At 40.1% G+C, this 22626-nt stretch overlaps 1 long non-coding RNA gene across 1 annotated transcript in view; it reads left to right on the forward strand.

Annotated features, from left to right (window-relative positions):
• Positions 1–14628, forward strand: part of LOC132649678 (uncharacterized) — a 145233-nt gene extending 130605 nt beyond the window's left edge. The window contains exon 3 of the long non-coding RNA XR_009588159.1: positions 14463–14628. This is a non-coding gene — a long non-coding RNA (uncharacterized LOC132649678). The remainder of the gene's footprint in view (positions 1–14462) is intronic.
• Positions 14629–22626: the final 7998 nt, after the last annotated feature.

Below are 22626 nucleotides of genomic sequence, written 5' to 3' on the forward strand. Positions count from 1 at the left end.
GGTGCTGGTCCAACTGGATGTCTACATGAAAAAAAAATGCAAATAGATCCATATGTATCACCCTGCACAAAACTGAAGTCCAAGTGGATCAAAGACCTCAATATAAAACCAGATACAAAAAACCTGTTAGAAGAAAAAGTGGAGAACAGCCTTGACCTCATTGTCACAGAAGACAACTTCCTGAACAGAACACCAACAGCACAGGCTCTAATAGCAACAATCAATAAATGGGACCTTATGAACTGAGAAGCTTCTGTAAAGCAAAGGACACTGTTGTCAAACAAAACGACTGCCTATAGATTGGGAAAGGATCTTCACCAACGCTATATCTGACAGAGGGCTAATATCAAGAATATATAAAGAACTCAAGAAGTTAAAAGGCAATAATTCAAGTAATCCAATTAAAAAATGGGGTACAGAGCTAAACAGAGAATTCTCAATAGAGGAATATCGAATGGCAGGGAAACACTTAAAGAAATGTTCAACATCCTTAGTCATCAGGGAGATTCAAATCAAAACAACCCTGAGATTTCACCTTACAACCATCAGAATGGATAAGATGAATAACTCAAGTGACAGCACATGCTGGAGAGGTTGTGGAGAAAGGGGAACCCTCCTCCACTGCTGGTGGGAATGTAAACTTGTACAACCACTCTGGAAAGCAATCTGGCGCTTTCTCAGACAACTAGGAATAGTGCTTCCTCAAGATCCAGCTATACCACTCCTAGGCATATACCCTAAAGAGTCTTAAGTACACAATAAGGACATTTGCCCAGCTATGTTTGTAGCAGCCTTATTTGTAATAGTCAGTAGCTGGAAACAGCCCAGATGCCCCTCAGTGGAGGAATGCATACGGAAATTGTGGTATATCTACACAATGAAATATTACTCAGCAATAAAAAAAATCATGAAATTTGCAGGTAAATGGTGGGAACTGGAAAGGATCATCCTGAGTGAGCTATCCCAGAAGCAGAAAGACACATGGTGTATACTTACTCATATAGACATATAATATAGGATAAACCTACTAAAATCTGTACACCTAAAGAAACTAATCAAGAAAGAGGAATCTTGCTAAAAAGCTCAATTCCTATCCAGAAAGCCAAAGAGGATGGACATCAGAAGAAGGAGAAAAGAGGGAACAAGTCAGGAGCCTGACACAGAGGACCTCTGAAAGGCTCTGCCCTGCAGACTATCAATGCAGATGCTGAGACTTATGGGCAACCTTTGGGCAGAGTGCAGGGAATCTTATGAAAGAAGTGGGAAACAGTAAGATCGGGAGAGGACAGGAACTCCACAAGGAGAGCAACAGAACCAAAACATCTGAGCACAGGGGTCTTTCCCGAGACTGATACTCCAGCCAAGGACCATGCATGGAGATAACCTAAGACCCCTGCACAGATGTAGCCCATGGCAGTTCAGCATCCAAGTGGATTCCATTGTAATAGGAACAGGGACTGTCTCTGACATGAACTGATTATATTAAACAGAATTACTAGTATTTCTTAAAGATTATCCCTTTTCCAGATCTTGTAGTTCTCCCTGAAACTCTGATTTATAGACACAACACCAAAAATCTGAAATAAAAAGAAAAATTTGAGTTGGTTCATGCACTTCCTTAGGAGAAAACGCTGTTGTCAAACATGTTTCTCATTGTTTTGATAAAGCCAGTGTGTTTACTCTCATTTCCTAAATCAACTCTAGCTAGCAGAATTCAAACAGCCAAATAAACATTAGCAGGCTGTAGAAGACCTACCCACTGCCAAATAGGTCATGCTGGAATGCTAGGTTAAAATCAACACACAAGAAACAATGTGGGTAATAGCTCTTACTGCTAACACAGAGTATTTACAGTTTGTAGCTTTGAGTATGCAAACCTGGTAGGACACATGAAGACACATCTACCAAAACATGCAGAACAAGAGAGAGAGAGAGAGGCATAGAGAGAAAGAAACAAAAAGACAGAGACAGAAAGACACAGTGAGAGACAGAGACAATATGGATCAGAATACAATAAAAATGTTTTTGTCAATTTATATCAGTTCTATTCTTTTAAAATGTGATTCATGTTTTACTTGTTCTTTATATGCGTGTAAACTCCATAGATCTGTTCATATTTGATAACAACCTCCAAAAGAAATTGATCCTGTTTAACTTAGGGGAAAACCACATATGTGTGCTGGGAAAGAAAAAGTAAATAACTTGGCAATAGGCAGGGCATCTCCACAAAGTCAGGAAGCAGATGACCTGTAAAGGAAAGCCAAGATGTAGAAGGGCAAGAATGGCCTCATTTGCAATGCCTTCACAGACATCAAAGGTTCTTCCCTCCTGGATGAGAGAAGGCTCATTCATCTTGACTCCAATATAGAGCTTGCCTTTTGCAAGCGCAAGCTGAGGTACATTGACAATTCCATCAAACCTTTTGCATAAAATTTCTGGTGGTCACAGAGACTTCCTATGAACTAAAAATCCTGCTGTTACTACTCATAGAGAGAATGTGGATGCAGAGAAGGGGTAGCCTACTGACAGAGTAACACAGAGTTACATTTGAACTACACTTGTTCTTCTAACTTGAAAAATTACTCTTACTGTGAAATAACAGCAAAGATAACCTTAAAAATATAACTCTTGCCCTAAACTTATTCAAATTCATAATGTACTGTGTTATGCATGCACATTGAATTAGCTAAAAGCTAATATTTAATATAAATATTTAAGATGGTACGATAAAACTCATTACATGAAGTAATATTCATTTGAAAGGTTAATTTATTCAAATGCAGTGGCTATTCTGGTGTCCACTTTCAAAAGCAGCGACAATAGTAATGAACGTGTAGGCAACACTGTTAATTTATTGAAACAATAGCCAGTAAATATTTAATACGCCCCAAACATTTTCATACTATTTTCATTAATATTTTACTTAATAGTTTTTCTCTAATATAATCAATTCAGTACCTTAATGCTTAATATTTTAATCGCTTTTCAATTTGGAAAGATGGAATAGGAATTGAAACTTAGGATATAAAATTATATCTACAAGCTAAAGAAGGTAAAATATGTAAACGCCTCAGGAAATGGAAAATTACTCTATCTTAAAATGCATGCCATAAATTTTATATTAAATGAACAATGAATCACAGATGTTACTTCTTTCAAATCTTTAATATTCAACAATTGTGTCTCTCCTTAATATCCTTTGGCATGAAATTTAATTGACCCTGGTTGTGTCAATTAGAGGCACTTGTATTATTTATGGATTTTATATGAATTATCTTCATCAGGCCTGTGTAGCTTCAGGGAATTTGCTTCTTCATCATCACCATCATCAACCCCCTATCTTCAGATATTGGAGTTTTCAAATCATTTTAATGCAATAAATTTTATTGACAGTTATTGGGAACAGAGAAGGCTATGCTCACGTGGAGAAAATGTGGAAATTTCTGTATCTTTATCTAAAAATTCTTTGCAAAATCAGGTCTTGATTTAAAAAGTGTATTAGGCCCTATTTTGTAATATCGGTGAGAATATTTTAAGCTATGATGCATGCTGTGCATATTGCAGGCCAGTGCAGCATGAGGTGTCTCTGGTTTTATCTTCTCCTTTATTAATGAATGAATAAACCATTTGTAAACAAGTTATATGAAAAACAAGCTACAGATTATATCTGGTTTTGCCTCGCCTTTATCTTAGCACATCATTATACACGATAAACTATCACAAATATAAAATATATAGGGTGCGTGTGAACATCCAAATAGTAATTCAGAAGCAAACATGTTAGGCATCATTGAACTTTGAAGTAGAAAGCAATCTGTGAGGTCCCCTCTGTTTCTTAGTTTTGGGTCCACTTAACACAAACTGGAGTCCCATGGGAAGAGCGATCCTTGGCTGAGGAATGGTCTCTATCATACTGCCTGTGAGCATGTTGTGGTTTCCTTAAATGACAATTAACATGGGTGGGGCAAAGCCTACTCTGGTGAATGCATGCCTGGGCAAATGATCGTGGATGCAGAAGAAAGCAAACAGGGAGCGAGTAAGCAGTGTTTTCTCTTGGTCTCAGATTCAGTTCTTGACACAAGGTTTCTGCATGAGTTCCTAGCTGACTTTTTTCAGAGATAAACTGTGACTTAGAGTTATAAAATAAAACCCTTTACTCTCCAAGTTGTTTTTAGTCAGTGTTTTATTACAAGACCAAACAAACTGAAATATCCTCCTAATTTCCCAGTTTCAACTTCTAGAATCACATCGGGTTTGTTTGTTTGTTTGTTTTTAACTTATACACTTTACATTCTAACTTAGATCCCCCCTTCCTCCTCCCAGTCCCCTCCCCAGCACACACCCCCATTCTCCTCTCTCATTTTCCTCAGAGATGGGGAGGTTCCCCCTGGGTACCTACCCACCCTAGCACATTAAGTCACTGAAGGACTAAGTGCATCCTCTCCCACTGAGGCCAAATGTGGCAGCCCCCTTAGGGGGACAAGATGAAATTGAGGAGTCAGAGAGAGTTCCTGTTCCAGGTGTTGGGGGATCCACACGAAGACCAAGCTGTGCATTTGCTACATATGTGCAGGGAACCTAGGACCAGTCCGTGGCTCTGTCTCTCTGAGCCCCATGGGCCCAGGCTAGTTATGTATGTCCTTGACCTCTCTGGCTCCTTCAGTTCTTCCCCTAACTCTTCCATAGGACTCCCCAAGCTCTGTCTAATGTTTGGTTGTGGGTCTTTGTATTTGTTTCCATAAGCTGCTGGGTGAAGCCTCTCAGAGGAGTTATACTTAGGAGCCTGTCTACAAAGCATAGCAGACATTAAAACATTAACAGTGTCCAGGATTGGTTCTCTTCCATGGCATGGGTCTCAAGAAGGGCCAGTATTTGGTTGGCAATTCTTTTCTCCATCTTGGTCCCTGCATATCTTGTAGGCAGGACAAATTTTGGGCCGAAGGTTTTGTTGGTGGGTTAGTGTCCTGCCTGGCTACAGGAGGTGGGCACTTCAGGCATCTTTATTTTCACACTTTTTTTTAAGGAAGAAAATATTAACAGAATTCTTTTATCATCTAGCCAAATTGTCAAAAGGCCTTTATCTAGGATGTTTTATGGTCTAAGTAATATTTGAGATATCCAAGGGTTATCTAATGGTGTGAAAAATATCAACATTTGTCGCTAAGCGGTGGGTTGAAAATAATGTCACAATATTTGGGGGATATGCTAAAAACAAAGTCATATGAAACTTGCTGGGTTTAAAGTGTTCAGTTAGGAACATAAACTGGGGCATGAAGGATGCTCAGTGGGTAAAGGTGATTTCTGTCAAGCCTGATGTGCATTGGATCCCTTTGGACCCATAGTTGGAAGGAGAGAATGGACTCCTGCAAATTGTCCCTGGACCTCTACATTGTCTAACACACACACACTTGCAGGCACACATATCCATGTACAAATAAATTTAATATATAAATAAAAAATAAAGAGGAGTCAAAGATGACTGAATAGTTGTCTCATTTACTCTTGTAAAGAAGATTTCCGTAATAATATTTAGTAGTGTTGAGGGTTAGGGTTAGTGTATACATATATACATATATATATATATGTATATGTACATATGTATACATATATATGTACACATATGTTTATATATATTCCTTATGAAAATGTATGCAGATCAATGCTCAGGGCTGGAAACATGAATAGTCTCAGGGTTAGGTAAGCTCTGTCAAAGAAACAGTGGATAGCAAAAGTAGACCATGGAAAGGAGAGGACTAAGGAGCCATCTCTGGAGTGATGAAACCATCAGAAGTTTCCTGGAATATGAAGTGTCACAGAAATACATGAAGACCATGTCAAATCATGACACACACACACACATGCACACACATACATATGAGGCTAAGTTATGAAGCTTAAGGAAGAGTGACAAATCAGAGCAAGAAGGAAAGAATAGTCAATAAAGATGAAAACTAAACCAAAAGAGAAACAAATCTCAAGCTGATCCAGAAAACATGGCTTCAAAAAATGTCTATGATCTCTGAGATAATGAGCAACCTTTGCTGTGGAATGATAAATTAAGAAAAGTCCAAACTAAGCTTGGCAAAGGCTGAGCATAATGACAGCCATGCCCTTCAAATGAGCTTGCAGGAAAGGAAGCTGAGGGGGGGGGGAAGTTATATTGAGAAAGATGTGAGTTGAAAGAAACTTTCCCCTTAATTTTTAATCAGCATGCAAAGTATTAGTTGTCACCATAGTATTTTCGAGCAGAAGTTGTTTTAGCTGATTCTCCCATCCTTACAGATCTCCCATCATCCTTCTTCCAACCTCCACCTTTTTTCTCTGCCCAGCCTCCTTTCTGCTATCATATCACTCATAATATTTGTTCCCCTCTTCTCTTGTCATCTGTTTTTACTTTCTTCGTCTCCTTTATAGTCTTCTTTCAGTGTTATATCCATGTTTGTTGTTTCTCGGTTTACAATAGCAAGCAAATAGAGCCAGCTTGCATGTCTACACTTAGAAGAACACATATGAGTACATACTTCGAGGAGTAAATGATGAAAATATGGTTTATGTACACAATGAAGTTTTACTCAGCCCTAAATGAAAATTAAGTTAAATTATGTAATTATCAGTAAAACAGATGGACCTGGAAAGTACTATATTAACCAAGATATATTTTTAATTGGTAATATTAAGTAAATTTGAGAAGAATTTAAAAATTAAAACATCCTAGAAATATTCTAGTGATGTTGCAGTGACTCTGTGGGCATTATCTAAACCATATAACAAAGGCTCCAGTGATTGCCAGCCTAAAAGGAACACTGGTTGTGTTCACAGAGTGACTGGATAAGACGAACAGAGGACAATGTGTGGCAGAAGCCACCACAAGGAAAAGGCACAGCAAGACTGCAATTAAAAGGTACAAAGAACGAGAAGACTGGGAGATGATTCCTGCAGCCTGCAGGGCAGAATGGAGCAGATGTCCCTCAGCACCTCGAGTCAACCACACTAGCCAGCGGACGGTCAGGGGTGGCGTCAACTCATTTGTCATGAGCAGTGGGCTGCTTCTGTTCCCTGTGCCCAGGACAGGACAGAATTGTCTCTGACAAACATTCAGGAAAGGCCAGGTCTTAGGGGGCATCATCATTAGTCAAGAAAAGGATTTGATTTCTTCTTAGAGAGGAATATATCCAATAGCTAACTAGTAATTGAAACTGTCTGCAGAAATTTTTACATGAGTAGCGAATAAAAGGCTAAGAATTACACTTCTTTTCAGGAAAAAAAATATTAGCAGAATTCTTTTATAATCTAACAAAATTGTCAAAAGGCATGCAGATAATGTTCAGGTGCACTCACTTAGGCGTCTTACTAAAACTTTACATATATTGTCACCTTTATGCTGGAAGAGGTAAAGCAAAATGCTTTAGAACAGGAATTCTGGGTTTGAATTCTGGATTCACCATTGATTCACTTGGGGCTGACCCCGGGTCTGAACACTTCAGCTCTCTTAGCGGCAGAGCAGAGGTAACAATGTTACCTACCCTATCTGGGTCTCCTAAGAAAGTGGTAGGTTAGCAGTGGATATAAACATGATTTTGTTTGGATCCCAGGCGTAGGATAGGGGACTGATTCAGTCAGTCCTCAGCAGCAAACTAAAAAGCTTCATGCAGGCTCTGAGAGGGGCTCTTTGCCAGCTCCAGATGGTTTAAATCTGAGGAATCTGGAGAGGGAATAAATGCCAGAACCCAGAGAGTATTGGGAGTCTTCTAGCTGGCTGCTGGTTGTCCCCCCCCCCCCCTTCCCCACTGCTCCTGATTGCTGTTGATGTAGTTGGATGAGAAGAAGTTGGAGATACCCTGAAACAAGCATTGGACTTGCCCTAAGGAACCCGTGACCCTAGCCAACAGGAACTAGCCTAAGCTAACTCTGCCCCCTTTCCCCACTAATGTTCCTTCTCTCATACCTAGTGTTGTGGTGTCGGGAGGGATTGGGGTGCAGAAGGGAGGAAGAGCAGCAAGAAACCAAAATAAAATAGAGTTTTAAAGTACACCAACGGGACTGCCCACTGGCTCAGTGCAAGCCCTTGGCGGTGCTTTTGTTGAGTGAAAACATCACAAACTTCCTTCGGCCCCCAAAGTTCCTAAGAAAGGACATCTACTGCTGAACTTTTTCAGGTGCTGACTTCTTTTTATTTTTTTGGCTGTTTATTTTCTCTGCTTACTTTCCCAGAGTCCCTGTAATGAATTTCCACTTACCAACCAACAAACAAAGCCAGGGCTCCTCCTGTGAAGGCCCAGAGAAGCCACATGCTGCAAATAAGTGTTAGCAGGGACATGACAGTAAGGGTGAGATGGCCTGTGAGTGAGAAAAGAGTTCAGGGATGTGATGGGAAATGAGGTAGGTCCCCTCCACTTCTGAATCACTTCAAAATCAGCCAGGCTGGGGAAATGCTGTGAATGTGAGTCACAGCTATCACCTTAGACTGAAGAGGGGAGAAACATACTGGCTTTTGCCTGTTAAGTCCAGATCTACTCCTAACTATCTTTCTAACAGATAAACAAATCAAACTTTCTTAATGTAGGACAGGGCTTTTTTTACTAGGTTTTATGTCTCTGCATGCATGTATACACACACACACACACTCACAACACACACACACACACATACATATGCCTACACACAAACACTCTTTGCAATCTAAAAATTTTACAAGTCGTACTTATCCCTGGTTACATAGTAGACTATGTAGACTGAGTGCTTAGATTGGAACAATGCCAGAGCAGATGTACAAGTAGATGGGCTTTTAGTCAAGAATAAAATCAGGGCTACATGAAACCGATCATCTTGAGCCCCTGTTAACGCAGCCTTCTATCTTTTATTTAATGTTTTGGAAATTAGGACCATTCAGCCATTTTTTTTTTTTTTTTTTTGGTCTGGCAAATCTAGCATATTATACCAGATAGAGAAAATAAATATTTTATAATATTTCCAAAGAAGGTGGTGTGTAGCATATAAAAAATAGTACCTAATTACACAGAGCTTCTAGATGTGCTACAGATCTTAAGTTAGTAACATGTTGCCCTACACCCCACGAACCTCTGAGGAGAAGGCAGATCTGCAAGAAAGAAACTTCAGTTTCTTTATAAGGCAGCCTTTAGAAAATATTTTTCATATTTTTAGACCAGTTCCTAAGCAATCTGAATTTCATACTATTATGAACAAGTTGGGGCAGGTTTTGATTTGCTCGATTTCCTATTATGCCTCTTAATTTTATTTACATTATATATTGGGTGACATAAAAGGGACATGAATGGAAGTATAAATCATGTAGGACAAGCATTTCTTATTCATATTTTGCAGGTAGAGAAGAGAGAAAAATTATTCAGAGAGGCTGAGTGGTTGGCCAGTGGACAGAGAGCTTGTCAGTGTCAAACCCAGAAGCTTAAGCTTAAGGTGTCTAACTGCAAAACTGGCCTTTGTTTTCTTTGCCATAATTAAAGTTCATGTAGAGGTAACCAGGTTAACAAAATAAATGTCTTTTCCTTAACTTTGACAAATTTGATTTGACTCGAATATTCAATTTGTTCAAATCCTACTATAACATTTAGCTAAGCCTACTCTGATTTTTTTATAGTATTAACTATGCTATGGCTTTTAAGATGGTGACTTGAATGAAAAGTGGAAGGAAGGTAGCATTAAGACCCTAGGGAAGATGCTTAATCCTCATTCAGAAGGGCAAATGCGATAGAGGGCTTCTGTAAGCTCTACTGATCAAAGCAGAGGCTGAGACTCATAGCCAAACTTTGGGCAGAGTGCCTGGAATTTTATGAAAGAATGGGGAGATAGAAAGACCTGGAAGGAACAGGAGCTCCAAAAGGAGACCAACAGAGCCAAAAACACTGGGCCCTGGAGTCCCTGAAGAGACTGATACCCCAACCAAGGACCATGCATGGAGAGGACCTAAAACCCCAGCTCAGATGAAGGGAGGGAAGGGTTGGGAGGGGAAGTGGGAGGGGAGCCACATCTGGGATACAAAGTGAATAAACTTTATAAATAATAAATAAAAATATTTTTTAAAAATCTATCAAAAAGGTAGTTGTCTGGTGAATCTGGGACCCTGTGAATCACAGAAGCAAAGTAGACACTATTCTATTGCTGTGAATAGACACCATGACCAAGCTACCATTATGAATGAGAGCATTTAATTGGGGGCTTTCTTATGGTTTCAGAGGCTTCGTCCATTATTATCATGGTGGGCAGCATGGTGGCATAGAGTAAGGCAGTGGAGCAGTCGTTGAGAGGTAGAGCTACATGCCAATCCATTGACTGAGAAAGAGACTCAAGGCATCGCATGGGCTTTTGAAACCTCAAACCCTACCCCCAGTGACATACTTTGTCCAAGATCTTTCCAAATAGTGCCATTCCATGATGACTAAGCATTGGAATAGATGAGCTGGCGGGAGCCATTCTCATTTACACCACCACATCAGGAAAGTACTTCCAAGCCAAACATGTAAAGAAGAAGAGACTAGGGGAAAAAGCACACAGCTTGCTTAACTCTTACTTATTTATTTTTTCATTCATTCATTTATATGTTTGTTTGTTTTCTGGAGGAAGGACATCCCTCCAATTCTGGACCCCTTATATGTCCTGTCTTTTCATCAACACTTCCACGCCATTCCATTCCTACCTAATAGGCGACTTTACCTATGGCTCTTGCTAATATCCCAAGACTATCCCACTGTTAAATGACTTAGTCCTTAAGAAACAAGTTGAAGATTCTAGAGGCTTATTCTTTGAGACTAAGATCTGGTGATAAGGACACAGTCTGTAACTGTGTCTTACCCTCTAGGGAAGTGAATAAGAAAATTCTAAAATACTAGGAATGTGGACAAGGAAACCCTCAGATGCTGAATCCTCAGAGCCACTCTGCACTTCCATCTTTTCTAGCTATCTTTCGGTGAAAGTGTGTCCCTTTAGGTACCATCACCTCACAAATGGAAAGCAGGACTTGGGAGACAGGACATGGCTGGACTGTTGGGAATATTTTGCCTGCTAGCTAGAGGTTTACAGTTTGGGGGTTAGGTGGAGGAGGAGTACTCACTTTCAATTTCCCTGTGATTGTAACTGACTATGACAGCTCTTCTAAGATGGTCTGAATTCCTCAGTGGAAATTAGATGTCTCCAAATTCAGTGGTTCTCAACCTGCTTAATGCTGCAACCCTTTAATACAGTTCCTCATGCTGTGGTGACCCCAACCATAAGTTATTTTGTTGCTACTTCATACCTATAATTTTGCTACTGCTGTTAATCATAATGTAAATATCTGATGTGCATGTTATCTGGTATATGACCCTGTAAAAGGGTTTGCAACCCACAGGTTGTCTTAATTCTTTTGAGATATCATTCACTCTGAATTTAAGAGCTGTATGCAACTCTACATCAAACTTTAGATGAAGCTCTATTTCCATATTCAAAAAAGAGCATTCCTGTGATAAGTTTAAGAATCCTCTCTGTCTGTTTCTCAATACGTAGATATTGAGAAATAATTTCACAGTGAGCCAGCCTAACCAGAGAAATGCTACAGTATCTGGTGGAACCATAGACAGGCATTATTTTCGAAGAAACAGACAATGATACAGATTTAGAAAACAATTGGAGAAGGAAGGATAAATTGTCAAAATGGCTCACTGGGAAGGACAAAAAGACTACAGACATGAAGAAAGTTCTAGATAGAAGTTAAACACACCATATTATAAGAAAAATGGGCCAAGGTAATCATGAACAGAATATTAAAAATCCACATTTCACAGAGGTCAGACTTAAGAGATGGAACATCACTCTAAAAGGAAAGAAATATGATTCATTAGTTAATTAGGTCTAGTTTAATTATGCAACAATGTATAAGTCACTCACTTAAAGTTATTTTTATAGACATCTGATTATAAGAATAAAATGAACAACAAATTCTAAAGAAGGATTTGAAAATGTGTCCCACATCTCTTTTTTAAGACTATTTTACATTGTGTATGTGTGTGCATGCATGTATGTATGTGTATGTTTGTGTGCCTCAGAGCATATGTGAAGGTCAGAGCACAACCTTGTAGAGTCCATTCCATCTTTTCATCTTTGTGTGGGTTATGTGAATCAAAACTACTAGGCTGTGACTCTTGCATTGTCGGGTAGCAATGTACCTACTGAGTACCTTTTCCTACTGAGTCTTCACTCTGCCCAAGCTCTGTACCATGACAAATATCATGGTACAGATACAGTACCTTCAGATAAACCATTCCAGTGGGAAAGAATGGATTGTTGTTAATTTGGTATGGATGCTTTTCTATAGACGCTACAAGCTGAGAGCTCTCTAATTCTTTTCAAAGCTACAAGTGTCTGCACATCAAAGTCAAGACTTCTGATGACAGTCTTACTCCCCGAGATCAACTTTACAGGTAGAACAGACATTGCTCACTATATTTTCTTCCTTATAGTGGGACGATTCTTTTGAGATCCTGACAAGAAGGGTCACGAAGACCACCAAAACCAAACGCTCATTTTTTTTTCCTTAATGTCTCATTGTTTGATGATTTTTTCATTTTCTATACAAAATTGGTGAAAGTCATTTATTGAAATCCACCAGAGAGGGTAGTCTCATAAGCACTCTTTAGACACACTCTCAACACGGAAGGTGCTTAAATGCAGTGCAGCATTTGTCTCTATTTACTCTATCATTACATACTCTATCAGGTCCCAGTCATAATTATGTCCCTTCCATTTTAATTAACAGTATAATGGCAATTTACAGAGATAATTTTTTAAAATCTTTAATAAAATGCACCCTAATGGGCCTATGAGGTGGCTCAGTGGTTAAAGGGACCCACACAGTCCGTGGAAGGAGAGTACCTACTCCAACTCCTCCACGTTGTCTTCTTTTTATAATATATTTTAATTATTTCACTGGTTATAATATCATTTATAAATATATAAATGATAAATATCATCATTTATCCCTTCCTTTTTCTCCATCCAGATCCTGCATGTATATGGCTTTGTTCTCTATTAAATTTATCTTCACTTCTTTAATTGTTTATATGTATGTATATGTGTGTGTGTACACACACAAAAGTATGTGTGTGTGAGTGTATGTATGTATTTGTGTGTGTCTGTATTACTCCAAATATGTGCCATGGCACCTGTATGCTTGCAAGCACACAGATACAGACACAAACACACACATGAAACTAAATAAATGCAGAAAAACAAATCCAACCTTCTCCTCCCCAGGGAAAGCATGATAAAGTCTTGAGGAAAAATTTATGCCAGATGATTTGATATGACTCTACTGACTACAAGACCTGGGATTCGCAGATGCTGGGTATTTCATTGTTTTGTGGGTGGCTGTTGCTGCCTTTTCATTTGGGTTTTGCTCTTCTTCCTGAGCTATTGTCTGTCATGCTACCCTGTATGCTCGCCCAATATCTTATCCTAGAAGAGCAACCAGGTTGCTGTCCTCACCTGTACCTGGCGGGTATTTCTTAAGCACATGCTTATTGTGCCAACACTTAAAAGCTTGGCTGTAAGTTATAATGGTTAACGCTCATTGTAAGCCGCGCTGGGTTTAGGCTCACCGTGGAAACACAACTCTGAGAATGCACATGAAGATGTTTCCAGAAACATTTAGCCAAAGAGGGAAGATACACTCTTGAGTGTGGCTGCCATCAGCCCTTAAGACGGAATCTTAAACTAAGTGCAAAGGAGGAGAGAAGAAGCTGAGTAACGGAACTCACACCTCCTGCCTTTTAACTGAGGACACGGGTGATCCACTGCTTCACATCCTGCCCCCACAGAGACGGCCATTGCCAGACCCTCCTCACCACAATGGCTGTATCCCCTAAAACTGTAAGCCAAAGGAAATCTTTCTTCCGTTGAGTTGCTTTGGTTAGACATTTCGTCACAGCAGAAAGAAAAGTAACTACTGTGTGAAGATTCGGTGATGAATGTGATTTAGTCCCTCCTTTCAAGACGCTGGTTTTCGAGAGTGTAAACAGACATATAGACTGATAACATTATATGCCTCAGACAAAAACAAAATGAATTGACTATAAGAAAGATTGATAAACTCTTGTATTCTCATGGGTTATATATTATTTTATCCAGAAGTTCTTAACTGGGTAAAGGAATAATTCTCTCTCTCTTTCTCTCTCTCTCACTTGTTTGTGTGTGTGCGTCTCTGTGTGTATGCATTTGTGTGTCCTTCTTTCTTGCCTACTCTTCTTCTCTCCTCTTCCTTCCTCTCTCCTAGGGGATTAACACCAAACATTTGTAGTGTAGGGAGTATGATGCTTAATATTCACAAAGGTGATCACACACTCTATTAGGCTGTGTGTGTAAGTCTTCTTTTCTATTCAGGGTTGGATCAAACCATAGAATGTTAGGGATCAAGAAAGTCCTGAGTATATTACCTGATTAATTTTTTTTTTTAGGTGAAGAAAACAAGACTCAGAAAACCTAAATCCAAACTATGCCTGACTACACATACATAGCAAGCCATTAGGAATTAATGTCCAGTGTTAACTCCCTTAAAATTTTAACTCATCGACAACTTCGGAAGATATCTTTTCTCACAATGGAGACATCTGCTGGGTCTTGCCTGACTGGATCTCCCCTCCAGAACCAGGGCTTCTCTTGTTTTACTGGCATCTGTTATGCTGCTGGTAAAGGTGTCTGGATCAGCAGTCTGACTGATGTTGCCTTAACAAGATAGAAAGAGAATTAAGCATCTCTTCTCAGATTCTCCTTGAGGTTTAACTTATTTATGTCTGTAGATTTCAGTATGTTTATCCTATATTATATGTCTAGTATTCACTTATAAGTGGGTATACACCATGCATGTCTCTCTGCTTCTTGGATATGTCACTCAGAATGATCTTTTCTGGTTCCATCCATGTGCCTGCAAATTTCATGATTTCCTTCTTTTTAATTGCTGAGTAGTAATCCATTGTGTAAATGTACCACAATTTCTGTATCCATTCTTCAGTTGAGGGACATCTAGGTTGTTTCCTTCTGGCCATTACAAACAAAGCTGCTATGAACATAGTTGAGCAAATGTCCTTGTTGTATGGTGGCATTTATGCCCAGAAGTGGTATAGCTGGGTCTTGAGGTAGCACTGTTCCAAGTTTTCTGAGAAGGCTCCAGATTGATTTCCAAAGTGGTTGTATAAATTTACAAGCAACAGAGAAGGGTTCCTCTGCATCCATATCCTCTCCAGAATGTGTTGTAAGACTCCAACCAGGGGACTGAAGTATATGCAGAGACTCACAGCCATATTTTGGACAGACCACAGGGAGTCTTATGGAAGAAGGGAGATATAAAAGGACCCCAAGAAGTCAGGAGCCTCACAAGGAGATCAACAAAGTAAAAAAAGGAAGAAGAAGAAGAAGAAGAAGAAGAAGAAGAAGAAGAAGAAGAAGAAGAAGAAGAAGAAGAAGAAGAAGAAGAAGAGGAAGGCGGCAGTAGCAGCTGGGCCCAGGGGGACCAGAGACTGATGCATCAAAGACCATGCATAGAGAGGACCTAGACCCCCTGCTCAGATGTAGCCCATAGACAGCTCAGTTTCCATGTGGGTTTCCTAGTAAGAGGAGAAGAGACATTCTCTGACATGAACTTGGTTGCCTGCTCCTTGATCACTTCTCTCTGATGGGGTGACTTAGCCAGCCCACAGAGGAAGAGGATCCAGGCTGTCCTGATGGGACCTGACAGGCTAAGTTCAGACAGTAGGGGAGGAGGGATTCTCCTCTCAGTGGACTAGGGAAGAGGGATAGAACAGGAAGAGGGAGGAAGGGTGGGATCTTGAGGAGAGGAGGGATACAACTGGGTTACAAAGTAAATAAATGTAAATAATAACAATAAAAATTTTTAATGGGAAAAAAGAAGACAGAGAGGCATTTGCAGTTCCCTGCAGTGTCTTGTGTCTCGTTTTCACAGTGTGGTCAAAAGCCCGGTCAACCCCTGCTGGGCGGGAAACTGTCTTCCTGATTCTGGTCCACAGAAAGGCTTGTCTTCTAAAGTCCCAGTAACACATTACCAAGCACATTAGCTGAAAACTACCGAAATTTATTTCCTCACAGTTCTTGAGGCCAGAAGTTTTGAAGTGGGTATATCTGGGGCGACACTGGGGTATTACAAACCTTCTTCCAAGGCTACAGGGGGAGATCTATCCATTGTCTTTTACAGGTTCTGGTGGCTGCTGGCACTTCTTGACTTGTGGTCCTGTCACCTCAGTGTCTTTCTCTGAGGCAGTGTCACCTTCTTACCTCCTCAGTTGTTTGTCATCCTTGCATTACTCGTGTTTGTGGTTGGGATCCACCAAAATAATGCAGGAAAGTCTTCTGCCAACAAGAAACAATCACAGTCTAGTTTATTGTTTTGTTGTTGTTGTTTTTGGTTTTGTTGTTTTGGTAGGGGGAGGTACCATGTTGAGCCTAATACCTGGGAATAGGTAACAGGTTGTCTATTCTTACGTCAGAGACAGTGGCACAGAGCGCTTCCCATTCTCATATCACTTGTTTTGCACATAAAGACTTTGTCCTAACACCTCAGAGGACTTTATTAGAATATTCTTTGCCACATCTCTTAAAAAGGTATGTTTTTTTTTATGGATTGTTGTTTTATGTTTTACTATGCATAGTAAACATGTCAGCTTTGCTCTGCAGTAAACAAAATCAGACCAGCATGTTGGTCTTTGGAGATGCTCCTTCTGTTTGATTTCAGAATCTAAGGAAATGTGCCGACAGTTATTGCCATGACCAAGAAATCTTCCCAGCTATGTAGTGAGGTTAGATGGCTGGGAGATCTGATAATCACCATTGATTACCCACCAGCTGGGTCAGGGTTTATGACATCTTTTCAATCTCCCAGACTCTGCTAAAGAAATAGGCCTCTTGGATTTCTGCATACAGAAAAGGTAATGGTGGCCAGAAACCCCGTGGCAGAAAGATAAACATGAGTGAAGCCTTCTGAGAACTCCTTGCGAGAGACAGTATCTTCCAGGCATCTAGTCCAACTCCGATTCCCTTGATACTTCCGCAGTCAAGGCAGCTTTGTGACAGGGCCAGAAGGCTTTACAATGTTATGCTCGAAATTTAGCAGTGAGCAGCGAGGCCGAAAAGGAATGGGTCTCAGTATTGGTCCAGTGTGTGGGTGGGAGATCTAAACACTCCTGGACTAGCTTTCTCAGCACTGTGACTGCGCTCAGTTCCCACAGGCAACCTCTGCCCTAGTTATCTGCAAGGAGCAACCCCTGAGACTGAGCAGAAAAGACAGCTGCCCTGCACTTGGTAGGCTGCAGTGAGTCCTCACAGCTGTGCTCCCCCAAATGCCACAGACATTCTGTAACAAGTACGCTGCACTCCTTGCTAACAGGAGACACAGTGAATTTATCTTCCTTGCTGGCTGTGAAACCTGTTTGTTAAAAGCCCGCAGTCCTACTCTTTAAACCTCTGACACCCCCTCATCAAATGTGTCTGCAACTTCATTCATTAAAGGAAAAGAATAGCTCAGAATATTAATTACTATTCTTCCTGATGACGGAGAATAAATGAAGAAGTCATTTGGAGTGTATCTTCCATGACTCACAGATAGGATTATTAACACCTTTCCTCTATAAATTGTACCTAACCTTTCCTTTAAAGATAGAAATTTAATCATACTAACTCCTCCCCAGTTCAAAGGTGACAATATTATCATCAGAGTATAGGTTATAAGTGTTTTATATTTAATAGTCTTGCGCGGAATTGTAAATGACAGCTATTTTTATTTTGTACCATGTTAATTCCTCAACACTAAGAAATAATGATTTGAACATTAGATATATTAGAAGAGATTTAGTGTGGAGCAAAAACCATCCTTAAAAGGAAGACAGGCTCAGATCAAGTGGATGGGCATGAGCTTTAAATTGACATCAGTATCTCCATCAGGAAAATGTAAAATAGGGTCTACCTAGCTGCACTGTGAAGATAACATTTATTGCAACCTGGAAAACCCATGTTAGTAGATCTTATCACCATGACTGTTATAATATGGAGGTGTGCCTCAGTTGCATCCAATATTTTTATACATGAGTAAACTAAATTAACCTTACTATTCAGGTTCTAGCTTGTCTCTCACTTGACCTGGTTCACTTTCCAGATGAAAAGTGGCAGCAGTTGAAACTGACTAAGTCTAACTTCTAACCCATGCATTTCTTTGTTTGCTCTGGTCTCTTTTCCGAGACAACCAAATGCTACAATCATTTATCTTCATCGGCATTGGTGGCCGCTGAAAAATACTCTCTGGACTTGAAGAAGGTAACATATCAAAGCAATCCTCAGAAGGCCCCAAGGCCATCCTACTGTCATACATGTACCAAAGCCAGAAACATCTTTCAGTCATTGTACTGTTGAAAAGCTAGAACAATGAAACAATATGCCGAGGACTGGGAATGAGGGAGTTCAGCCCTACTCCATCTGCTTTTGTCTTATTCAAAGAGATAAGGAATACTGTGCCTACTATTATGATTTCCCTCACATCCCCTAGCAGATTTTCTTTTTTTAATATTTTTTTTATTTTTAAATAATTGTATACATTCACTTATATCCCAGCTGTAGCCCTCTCCCTCTTTCCCTCCCAATCCTCCCCTCCCTCCCTCATCTCCTCCCTGCCCCCTTCCGAGTTCAGTGAGAAGGGGTGTCCTCCTTTCCTTCCATGTGGCCCTAGCTTATCAGGTATCTTCGGGATGGTTGCAATGTCCTTCTCTGTGGCCTAGCAAGGCTGCTCCTCCCTCAGGGTGGAGGGGAAGCTCAATGAGCCAGACATTGAGTTCATGTCAGAAACAATTTCTGTCCTCCTTACTAGGGAACCCACTTGGATACTGAGCTACCATGGGCTATGTCTGAGCAGCAGTTGTAGGTTATATCCATGCATGGTTCTTGGTTGGATAAACAGTCCCAGAGAAGACCCCTGTGCCCAGATATATTTGGACCTTGTGGGGCTCCCTGTCTAATTCCTCCTTCCTTCATATGATTCCCTACACTCTGCCAAAGGCTTGGTTTAAATTTTTATTTTCTATATTAATCGCAGTTTATTCACTTTGTATCCCGGCTGTAGCCCCCTCCCTCCTCCACTCCCAACACTACTCTCCCTCCCTCATCTCTTCCTATTTCCCTCTCCAAGTCCATGGATAGGGGAGGTCCTCCTCCCCTTCCATATGACCATAGCTTATCAGGTCTCATCAGAACTGGCTGCATTGTCCTCCTCTGTGGCCTGGCAAGGCTCCTCCCCCATTAAGGGGAGGCAGTCAAAGAGCTAGCCACTGAGTTTATGTCAGAGATAGTCCCTGTTCCTCTTACTAAGGAACCCACTTGGACACTGAACTGCCATGGGCTAAATCTGAGCAGGGATTCTAGGTGATATCCATGAATGGTCCCTGGTTGGCGTATCAGTCTCAGGAAAGACCCCTCTGCCCAGATGTTTTGGTTCTGTTGCTTTCCTTGTGGAGTTCCTGTCTTCTCCAGGTCTTACTATCTCCTGCTTCTTTCCTAAGATTCCCTGCACTCTGCCCAAAGTTTGGTTATGAATCTTAGTATCTTCTTTGATACCCTGCTGGGTAGAGTCTTTCAGAGGCCCTCTGCGATAGGCTCCTGTCCTGTTTTCTGTTTTCTCCTTCTTCCAATGCCTGTCCCACATGCCTTTCTGAGTGGGGATTGAGCATCTTACCCTGGGTCCTCCTTCTAGCTCAGGTTCTTTAGGTGTACAGATTTTTGTAGGTTTATCCTTTATTATATGGCTAGTATCCACTTATAAGTGAGTATGTACCATGCATGTCTCTCTGCTTCTGGGATATGTCACTCTGAATGATCTTTCCTAGTTCCATTCATTTGCCTGCAAATTTCATGATTTCCTTCTTTTTAATTGCTGAGTAGTATTCCATTGTGTGAAACTTCTGTATCCATTCCTCCACTGAGGAACATCTGGGTTGTTTCCAGGTTCTGTCTATTAAAAATAAAGCTGCTACAAACATGGTTGAACAAATGTCCTTGTGTGTACTTGAGCATCTTTTGGATATATGCCTAAGAGTGTTATAGCTGGATCCTGAGGAAGCGCTATTCCTAATTGTCTGAGAAAGCTCCATATTGATTTCCAAAGTGGTTGTACCAGTTTACATTCCCAACAGCAATGGAGGAGGTTTTCTCCACAGCCTCTCCAGCATGTGTTATCACTTGAGTTTTTTATCTTAGCCATTCTGATGGGTGTAAGGTGAAATCTCAGGGTCATTTTGATTTGCATCTCCCTGATGGCTAAGGACGATGAGCATTTATTTAACTGTTTTACTGCCATTCTATATTCCTCTACAGAGAATTCTCTGTTTAACTCCATACCCCATTTTTGAATTGGATTACTTGATTTGTTGCTTTTTAACTTCTTTAGTTTTTTTATATATTCTGGATATTAGCCCTCTGTCAGATATAGGGTTGGTAAAGATCCTTTCCCAGTCTGTAGGCTCTTGTTTTGTTTTAACTACAGTGTCTTTTCCTTTCCAGAAGCTTTTCAGTCCCATTTATTGATTGTTAATCTTAGCTCCTGTGCTGTTGGTTTTCTGTTCAGGAAGTTTTCTCCTGTGACAATGAGTTCTGGGCTCTTCCCCACATTGTCTTCTACCAATTTAGTGTGTCTAGTTTTATATTGAGGTACTTGGACTTTAGTTTTGTGCAGGGTGATAAATATGGATCTATTTGCATTTTTTCTGCATGTAGACATCCCCTTAGACCAGCACCATTTGTTGAAGATGCTGTCTTTTTTCCAGTGAATGGTTTTGGCTTCTTTTTCAAAAACCAAGAGTCCAAAGGTGTGTGGGTTTATTTCTGGGTCTTCTATTAGATTCCATTGATCCACCATTCTGTTTCTATGACAGTACCATGCAGTTTTTATTACTATGCTCTGTAGTAGAGCTTGAGATCAGGGATGGAGATACCGCCAGATGATTTGTTGTACAGGATCGTTTTGGCAGTCCTGTTTTGTTTGTTTGTTTGTTTGTTTTTCCATATGAAGTTAAGATTTTTCTTCCAAGTTCTGTAAAGAATTTTTTGGTATTTTTATGGGAATTGCATTGAATCTGTAGATTGTTTTTGCCAGAATGACCATTTTCACTATGTTAATCCTACCGATCCATGAGCATAGGAGGTCTTTTCATCTTCTGATAATCTTCTTCAATTTCTTTCTTCAGAGACTTGAAGTTTTTTTTTCAAACAGGTGGTTTTTCACTCAATAAAATACTGGCAAACTGAATCCAAGAACATATAAAAGATATCATCCACCATGACCAAATAGGCTTCATCCCAGGCATGCAGGGGTGGTTCAATATATGGATATCCAACAATATAATCCACCATATAAACAAACTGAAGGAGAAAATCCATATGATCATCTCCTTAGATGCCAAAAAAGCATTTGACAAAATCCAACACCCATTCATGTTTAAAGTCTTGGAGAGATCAAGGATAAAAGGTACATACCTAAACATAGTAAAGGCAATATACAGCAAGCCTATAGCCAAGATCAAACTAAATGGAGAGAAACTTGAATTTACCCCACTGAAATCAGGGCAAAGGCAAGTACACATGGCTTTCCTGACCACTGAAGCGTGGTTCTTCTATATTGGTTTGCAAACAACTGCCTACTACACTAAACAGCATCCGCTGCTAGGTGTCAGCTACATTTCCAGTGCCATCTTTACTTCCAGCAATATAAAGAGGTTGATCAGACACAGCAGCAGGTGGCAGGTGCTCTAGATGCCTTCTCTGTTGTTGGTGGATGACTTGAACCTTTGTCTTAGCTGTGTCTCCTTTGGGCCCCAGAGGAATGGAAAAGTCCGATTGCTTTTATCTGAAAGTACTTAATGTCTATTCAAGAATTAAATACTGATCAAGAACTTCCTATGCCCTGTATACCATTCTAGGTGTTAGTGATTATTGGGTGACCATTTTGTGGCAATCACAGAATGCCTTGACTCAGGAAACCTTGCCCCAAAGGAGAAAACTATCACAAACCTGTCAGTGATGCCCATTTTCTTTCAATATGAAACTCCTCATAACATGATGAATCACATTCATTAAGGAATGAAGTCATAGGTCAGCTTCTCTTTGGAGCTTAATTCTTCATCCATAAAAATCATACTTTATGTGAATTTATTTTGAAAAAAAAAAGCTTGTTAGTTTAAAATTTTAATATCCTGGAGGATAGAAGAAGTCAGGCTTTTAAGTTCTACTTGAAGGCAAAACAAAAAAATCTTTCTCCTCATCCTTATATTTGCCTTCTTGTAGCACTGGATTTGTGAAGGATGAATACTTCTTCATACTGCATCACATTGCAGAGGACAACCTGTGAATCTACAGATGCCACCAAATATGCAAGGATACTGTGAGGTCTCTGATAAGAGTTGTACGTGGTGTTCAGCTAATTGGTGTGCTCTTAGGAGAATCCCCAGTAGAATACAAATTAAACAGGCTTTCTGTTCAAAAACAACATGGCTGCAATCTCAACTTTCTGAATCCCACAGGCAGGAGAAAAGAGCTTTTTGACAGAGAGTAGCTGTCATCACAATGAGTCATTTT

This window comes from Meriones unguiculatus, chromosome 21, assembly GCF_030254825.1.
Source record: "Meriones unguiculatus strain TT.TT164.6M chromosome 21, Bangor_MerUng_6.1, whole genome shotgun sequence".
Classification (NCBI taxonomy): Eukaryota; Metazoa; Chordata; class Mammalia; order Rodentia; family Muridae; genus Meriones; species Meriones unguiculatus.